Source organism: Glossina fuscipes, unplaced genomic scaffold (assembly GCF_014805625.2).
Source record: "Glossina fuscipes isolate IAEA_lab_2018 unplaced genomic scaffold, Yale_Gfus_2 178, whole genome shotgun sequence".
Classification (NCBI taxonomy): Eukaryota; Metazoa; Arthropoda; class Insecta; order Diptera; family Glossinidae; genus Glossina; species Glossina fuscipes.
This window is the reverse complement of record NW_023998521.1, coordinates 58,426-67,178: the sequence shown is the minus strand read 5'-3', so window position 1 is coordinate 67,178 and position 8,753 is coordinate 58,426. Positions and strand designations below refer to the sequence as shown.

At 29.5% G+C, this 8,753-nt stretch overlaps 1 protein-coding gene across 1 annotated transcript in view; it reads left to right on the top strand.

Moving 5' to 3' along the window:
• Positions 1 to 210: 210 nt before the first annotated feature.
• LOC119641807 overlaps positions 211 to 8,753 on the top strand; it is a 30,623-nt gene continuing 22,080 nt past the window's right edge. The window contains exon 1 of the mRNA XM_038040657.1: positions 211 to 257. The gene's annotated coding sequence lies outside the window, so the exon portion shown is untranslated. The remainder of the gene's footprint in view (positions 258 to 8,753) is intronic.

The following is an 8,753-nucleotide window of genomic DNA, read 5'->3' as shown; positions in this document are numbered from 1 at the left end:
TAATATAATAATTACATACACAAAACAAAGTTTGCACATACCTTGAAAGGGCGCCGCAGTTACTGTTGCAGGTCCTAAAATGGGCGGTGCATAGTATTATCATGTAAAGAGGTAAATATAAATTAGTCAACGCTTATCTTCTTTCACAGTTGTAAGCATCTTGCAATACAATCACACATACCTTGGGGGGCTGGAATTATCGTCGGTCCCGTTTCCAATTTATTTAATCCGTAGTTTCAACATGTAAAGAGTTATAGGTAAGTGAAATGATAATTACATACACAAAACAAAGTTTGCACATACCTTGAACGGGCGCCACAGTTTTTTTGTTAGGTCCTTAAATATACGTTGCATAGTATTATCATGTAAGAGGTAAATATAAAGAGGTATATAAATAAATTAGTGAATGCTTTAATTTGTGTAATCCGTAGTCTTGTCATTTACAGCGGTACAGATAAATAATATTATAATTACATAGACAAACCATAGTTTGCACATACCATAAATAGGCGACACAGTTACTGCTTTACGTCCTGAAACGGACGGTGCATAGTATTATCATGTAAAGAGATAAATATAAATTAGTCAACGCTTATCTTCCTTCGTAATTGTAAACATCGTGCAACACAGTCACACATACCTTGGGGGGCTGGAATAATCATCGGTCCCGTTACCAATTTTTGTAATCCGTAGTTTTGACATGTAAAGAGGTATAGATAAGGCATAGAACAAATACATACACAAAACACAATTTGTATATACCTGGTTGGGGAGAAATGGTTACAGGTTTCGGAGTCTCTGTATAGTCTTCGGCCAGCGGCGGTATCAAATCTGTATTTGGTGTCACAGAACACATAAGATTTTGCAGTAAAACACAAAGCTGCTACATACCAAATATGGACTTCATAGTTTTGTTATTGTTGGGAAAGACGAAATCTATATTTATTAGAAGACATAAGTTTTTTGGTTTAAGATACCAATACCACGATTACGTACCAAGAAGGGTTGACGTTTTGGGGGCCACGTAACCTTTAACTTGTTTTCCTATGTTTATTTACCGATATAAGTTTTTATATTTCAATAACATTGTGGTTTGTACGATTACTTACCCTTCGGTAATGGCCCATGATACCACACATAATTCCCCGATGGATGGACGCACATACCTACACATTTCGCAGATGTGAATTTTTCGCATTAAAATTCAATTCACGCAAATGTATACCTTTTTTCACAGACTTAGGTGGAATCCACAGGTAGTAGCCAAGTTGGTTGTAAATTACGCTTTCAAAACAATAAGTATCTATACATGTAGGCAAATGTTATGAAATTGTTTTGCAGTGTACGCAATAGCACAGATAAGTTTTTAAAGAAAAAATTAACTGCATACTTACATTTTTTGTAAGTTGGACGTTCCACTGCACCTACAAATATTAAAAGGTATAAGTTATTTCCAATATGGATCAACCAGAGCAAGTGCGTTATATACCTAATAGTTTGCCGTGATTCCATTTCAAATAATAATTAGCCCCCTCCGGTCCGGGTATAGTGCAGGGATCTACATTTTTGGGTTAAGTTGTTTATATTTTTAAACTGGAGTAAGCCAGATTACATACCGTTTGTGGCGACTCCAATGTGTGCGGTATAATGTCCTTCAGTATCACCCAATTTTTTGTCCTCACGCCTTACACAAACTGCATGTAGAAAAGAAAATAAAATTTTTAAATTATTACAACACAAAGCATAATACAAAAATGGTCAGAGTTTACATATAACATTAAGCTTGAAGGAGCTTTATGTGTACGTCGCGACTCACTGAATATAATATGTTGTAGACAAACCGATTACCAGAAATACTTACGCGGATCTTTGTATGCAGTTGTAATTAGCAGAAATACCAAAAGAAAGATAAAAAAAAGGAAAACGAATTTCTAAAATATTTCGCAAAGCAACTGTATTTGTTTATCTGAACTAACACAAGAAAAATTTGTTACAAAGTATTACGATTATCAGAAATACTTACAACCTGTATATGCAGTCGAAGTTAGCAAAAACGTGAAATAAGCAATCACCCGAAAAATAATATACAAAATGTATAAATATATGTGTATATTCCTGATACAACTTTACGAGTACACGTTGACAATACAAGAAAATTTGTTTTAGAGTATTCCAGTTACTACAAATACTTACAGCCTTCATATGCAGTCGAAGTTACCAGAAATGTCAAGTTAACGATAAACCGAAAAATAAAAGAAACAAAAACGAAATAAAAGTTATAAATAAAAATATTTTTGAAAGAACCTAACTGGCTAATACAAGATAACTTGTTTCAGAGTAATTCGATTACCACAAATACTTACCATCTATGTATGCAGTGAAAGTCAAGAGAAATATCAAATTAGCGATGACAGGAAATATAAACAACACGAAAGCACAAAAGATGTAAATAAAAATAATCTTGAAGGACCTTTATGTGTTCATCATGACTCATACAAGATAACGTGTTTCAGAATAATTCGATTATCAGAAACACTTACCCGCTTTATATGCAGTCGAAGTAAACAGAAATATCAAATGAACGATGAACCGAAAAATAATCGAAACGAAAATATAAATTATAAATAAAAATATTCCTGAAGGCAATTTATGAGTACATTTTGACTACTACAAAATAACTTATTCCAGAGTAATTCGATTATCAGAAATACTCACGTTCTTTATATGCAGCCGAAGTAAGCAGAAATATCAAATTAACGATGCCCCGAAAAATAAACAAAACGAAAATATGAAAGTTATAAATAAAAATCTTCCTGAAGGTAATTTATGTGTACATTTTGACTACTACAACATAACTTATTCCAGAGTAATTCGATTATCAGAAATACTTACCATCTTTATATGCAGCCAAAATCAGCAGAAATATCATATTAACGATTCCCCAAAAAATAAAGAAAACGAAACATAAAATTTATAAATAAAAATATTCCTGAGGGGACTTGATGCGTACATCTTGATAAAATTAAGATGACTTGTTTCAGATTAATTCGATTATCTAATATACTCACATTCTTCATATGCAATCGAAGTTAGCGCAAATATAAAATTAGCGATGACCGGGAAAATAAACAAAACGAAAATATAAAATTTATAAATAAAAATATTCCTGAGGGCACTTGATGCGTACAACTTGATAAATTTAAGATAACTTGTCTCAGAGTAAGGCGACTATCAGAAATACTTACTGTCTTTATATGTAATCGAAGTTAGCAGAAATGTCAAATTAACGATTACCGGGAAAATAAACAAAATGAAAATATAAAATTTATAAATAAAAATATTCCTGAAGGAACTTTATGTGTTCATCTTGACAAATGTGAGATAACTGGTTTTAGAGTAATTCGATTATCAGAAATACTTACTCCCTTTATATGCAGTCGAAGTTAGCAGAAATATCAAATTAACGATGCCACGAAAAATAAACAAAACGAAAATATGAAAGTTATATATAAAAATAATCCTGAGGGACCTTTAAGTGCGCATAATGAATAATTATAGGAAATACTTACTCCCTTTATATATAATCAAAGTTAGCAGAAATATTAAATTAACGATGACCAGGAAAATAAATAAAACGAAAATATAAAATTTATAAATAAAACATTTCTGAAGGAGCTTTATGTACACATCTTGACAAATGCCAGATAACTGGTTTCAGAGTAATACGATTATAGGAAATACTTACAGTCTTCATATGCAGTCGAAATTGGTAGACGGATCAAATTAAAAATGAACCGGAAAATAAAGAAAACGAAAACATGAAATTTATAAATAAAAATATTTCTGAAATGACGTGATGTTTACATCTTGACTAACACAAGATAACTTGTTTCAGAGCAATGCGATTATCAAAGATACTTACAAACTTTGTATGCATTCGATGTTAACAGAAATATCAAATTGATAATGATCATGAAAATAAAGAAAACGAAAATATAAGAGTTATAAATAAAAATATTCCTGAAGGAAACTTATGTGCACGTCGTGACTGATACAAGATAACTTGTCTCAAATTAATTAGATTATCAGAAATACTTACAGACTTTATATGCATTCAAAGTAAGCAGAAATATCAAATTAACGATGACCGGGAAAATAAACAAAACGGAAACACAAAAGTTATAAATAAAAATATTCCTAAAGGATCTTTATATATTTATCTTGAATAATGCAAGAGAACTGATTTAAGAGTAAATCGATTATCGCAAATACTTACAGTCTTCATATACAGTCGAAGTTCATAGACATGTCAAATTTACAATGAACCGGAAAATAAACAAAACGAAAACATAAAATTGATAAATGAAAATATTCTTGAGAGAAGTTTACGTGTTCATCTTGACTAAAGCAAGATAACTTGTTTAAGTATAATTCGATTGCAAGAAATACTTACCGTCTACGTATGTAATCGAAGTTAGCCGAAATATTAATTTAACGATGCCCCGAAAAATAGACAAAACGAAAACAGCAAATTTATAAATAAAAACGTTCCGGATAGAACTTTATGTGCACATCTTAACTAATGCAAGATAACTTGTTTCAGAATAATTCAATTATCAGAAATACTTACCATCTTTATATGCAGCCAAAATCAGCAGAAATATCAAATTAACGATTCCCCAAAAAATAAAGAAAACGAACATATAATTTATAAATAAAAATATTCCTGAGGGGACTTGATGCGTTCATCTTGATAAATTTAAGATGACTTGTTTCAGATTAATTCGATTATCAAATATACTTACATTCTTTATATGCAATCGAAGTTAGCACAAATATAAAATTAACGATGACCGGGAAAATAAACAAAACGAAAATATGAAAGTTATAAATAAAAATATACCTGAAGGACCTTTAAGTGCGCATATTGAGTAATACAAGATAACTAGTCTCAGAATAATTCATATATATAGGAAATACTTACTCCCTTTATATGTAATCGAAATTAACAGAAACATCGAATTAACGATGACCGGTAAAATAAACAAAACGAAAACATAAAATTTAGACATAAAAATATTCCTGAAGGAACTTTATATATTCATCTTGACTAATGCCAGATAACTTGTTTCAGAGAAATTCGATTATCAGAAATACTTACATTCTTTACATGCAGTCGAAGTTAGCAGAAATATCAATATAATAATGACCAAGACAATAAACAAAACAAAAACACAAAAGTTATAATAAAAATATTCCTGAAGGAACTTTATGTATTCATCTTGACTAATGCCAGATAACTTGTTTCAGAGTAATTCGATTATCAGAAATACTTACGAACTTTACATGCCAAAAGTATCAAATTAACGATGCCCCGAAAAATAAACAAAACGAAAATATGAAAGTTATAGATAAAAATATTCCTGAACGAGCTTTATCTGCACATCTTGATTGATGCCAGATAACTTGTTTCAGAGTAATTCGATTACCAGAAGTACTTACTCCCTTTATATGAAGTGGAGGTTAGCAGAAATATCAAATTAACAATGAACCGGAAAATAAAGAAAACGAAAACGTAAAATTATATATAAAAATTATGCTGAAGAAACTTTATGTGCACATCTTGACTAATGCCAGATAACTTGTTTCAGTATAATTCGATTACCAGAAGTACTTACTCCCTTTATATGAAGTGGAAGTTAGCAGAAATATCAAATTAACAATGAACCGGAAAATAAAGAAAACGAAAACGTAAAATTATATATAAAAATTATGCTGAAGAAACTTTATGTGCACATCTTGACTAATGCCAAATAACTTGTTTCAGAGTATTTCAATTATCAAAAATACTTACAATCTTTATGTACAGTCGAAGTTAGCAGAAATATCAAATTAATAATGACCGAAAAAATAAACAAAACGAAAACATCAAATTTATAAATAAAAATATTCCTGAAGGAACCTTATGTATTCAATTTGAATAATGCCAGATAACTTGTTTCAGTGTAATTCGATTACCGGAAATACTTACTGTCTTTATATTTAGTCGAAATTAGTAGAAATATCAAATTAATAATAACCGGGAAGATAAACAAAACGAAAATATAAAAGTCATAATTAAAATATTCCTGAAGTAACTTTATATATTCATCTACCAGATAACTTGTTTCAGAGCAATTCGATTATCAGAAAAACTTACATTCTTTACATGCAGTCGAAGTAAGCAGAAATATCAAATTAATAATGACCGGGAAAACAAACAAAACGAAAACATAAAATTTAGAAATAAAAATGTTCTTTGAGAAACTTTATGTGTTCATCTTGACTAATGCCAGATGACTCGTTTCAAAGTAATGCGATTATCAGAAATACTTACTCTCTTTATATGCAGTCGAAGTTAACAGCAATATCATATTAACGATGAACCGGTAAATAAACAAAACGAAAACGTCAAAATGTAAATAAAAGTATTCCTGAAGGAACTTTTGTGCACATCTTGATTAATGCAAGGTAACTTGTTTTAAATAATTCGATTATCAAAAATACTTACGATCTTTACATGCAGCCGAAATTAGCAGAAATATCAAATTAACGACGTCCCGAAAAATAAAAAAAAACGGAACTATAAACTTAATAAACAAAAATATTCCTTAAGAAACTTTATACATACATCTTGACTGATGCAAGGTAATTTGTTTCAAAGAAATTCGATTACAAGAAACACTTACCCCCTTTATATGTAATCGAAGTTAGCAGAAATATCAAATTAACAACGAACCGGAAAATTAACAAAACGAAAATATGAAACTTTAAAATAAAAGTATTCCTGAAGGAACTTTGTGTGCACATCTTGACTAACACAAGATAACTTTTTTCAGTATAATTCGATTTCCAGAAATACTTACGATCTTTATATGCAATCGAAGTTAACAGCAATATCATATTAACGATGAACCGGTAAATAAACAAATCGAAAACATCAAATTTATAAATAAAAATGTTCCTAAAGAAACTATATATGTTCATCTTGATAAATGCAAGATAACTCGTTTCAATATAGTCCGGTTATCAGAAATACTTACACACTTTATATGCAGTCGAAGTTAGCAAAAATGTCAAATTAACGATGATGCAAAAAAATAAAACAAAATTTAGAAATAAAAACATTTATGACAGAACCTTATGTGTACATCTTTGCTGATGCGACATAACTTGTTTCAGAGTAATTCGATTATCAAAAATACTTACCTTCTTTATATGTACTCGAAGCAGAAATATCAAATTAACAATGAACCGGAAAATAAACAAACGAAGTCATAGAATTTAGAAATAAAAACATTCCTGAAGCAACTTTAAGCGTACATTTTGAATGATACAAGATAACTTGTTCCAGAGTAATTCGATTATCAGAGATACTTACCCCCTTTATATATAATTGAAGTTAGCAGAAATATCAAATTAACGATGACCGGAAAGTAAACAAAACGAAATCATAACATTTATAAATAAAAATATTCTTTGAAGGAACTTTATGTGTTCATCTTGACTAATGCAAGAAAATTGGTTTCAGAGTAATTTGGATCCCAAAAATACTTACAGCCTTCACATATTATCGAATTTAAAAGAAACATCAAAAAAATGATGCCCCGAAAAATAAAAAAAATATAAAAAACAAATTGTATAAATAAAAATATTCGGGAGGGCACTTTAGGTGGACATCTTGCCAAACTTAAGATAACTTGTTTCAGAATAATTCGATTATCAAAAATACTTACATTCTTTAAATGCGGTCGAAATTAGTAGTAATATAAGATTACAAATCAATCCGAAAATAAAGAAAACGGAAACATAAAATTTATTAAAAAATATATTTCTGAAGGGACTTTATGTGTTCTTCTTGACTAATACAAAGTGACTTGTTTCAGAGTACTTTGATTATCAAAAATACTTACGATCTTTAAATGCAACCGGAATTAGCAGAAATATCAAATTAACGATGAACCCAAAAGTAAACAAAACGAAAGAAGAAAATTTAGAAATAAAAATATTACTTGGAAGATTTTTATGCGTTCATCTTGCCTAATACAAGATAACTTATTTCAGAGTAATTCGATTATCAGAATTACTTACGATCTTTAAATGCAACCGGAATTAGCACAAATATCAAATTAACGATGAACCCAAAAGTAAACAAAACGAAAGAAGAAAATTTAGAAATAAAAATATTACTTGGAAGATTTTTATGTGTACATCTTGACTAATTCAAGATAACTTGTTTCAGTATCATTCGATTATCAGAAATACTTACCATCTTTACATTCAGTCGAAGTTAACAAAAATATTAAATTAACCATGACCGGGAAAATAAAAGAACAGAAAACATAAAATTCATAAATAAAAATATTCCTGAAGGAGCTCTATGTGTTCGTCCTGACTAATACAAGAGAACTGGTTTTCGTGTAATTCGATTATCGGAAATACTTACAATCTTTATATGCAGTCGAAGTTGATAGACATTTGATATTGACAATGAACCGGAAAATAAACAAAACGAAAACATAAAATTGATAAATAAAAATATTCTTGTAAGAAATTTATGTGTTCATCTTGACTAATGTCAGATAACTTTTTTCACAATAATTCGATTACAAGAAATACTTACCGCCTATGTATGTAATCGAAGTTAGACGAAATATTAATTTAACGACGAACCGAAAAATAAACAAAAGAAAATATCAAATTTATAAATAAAA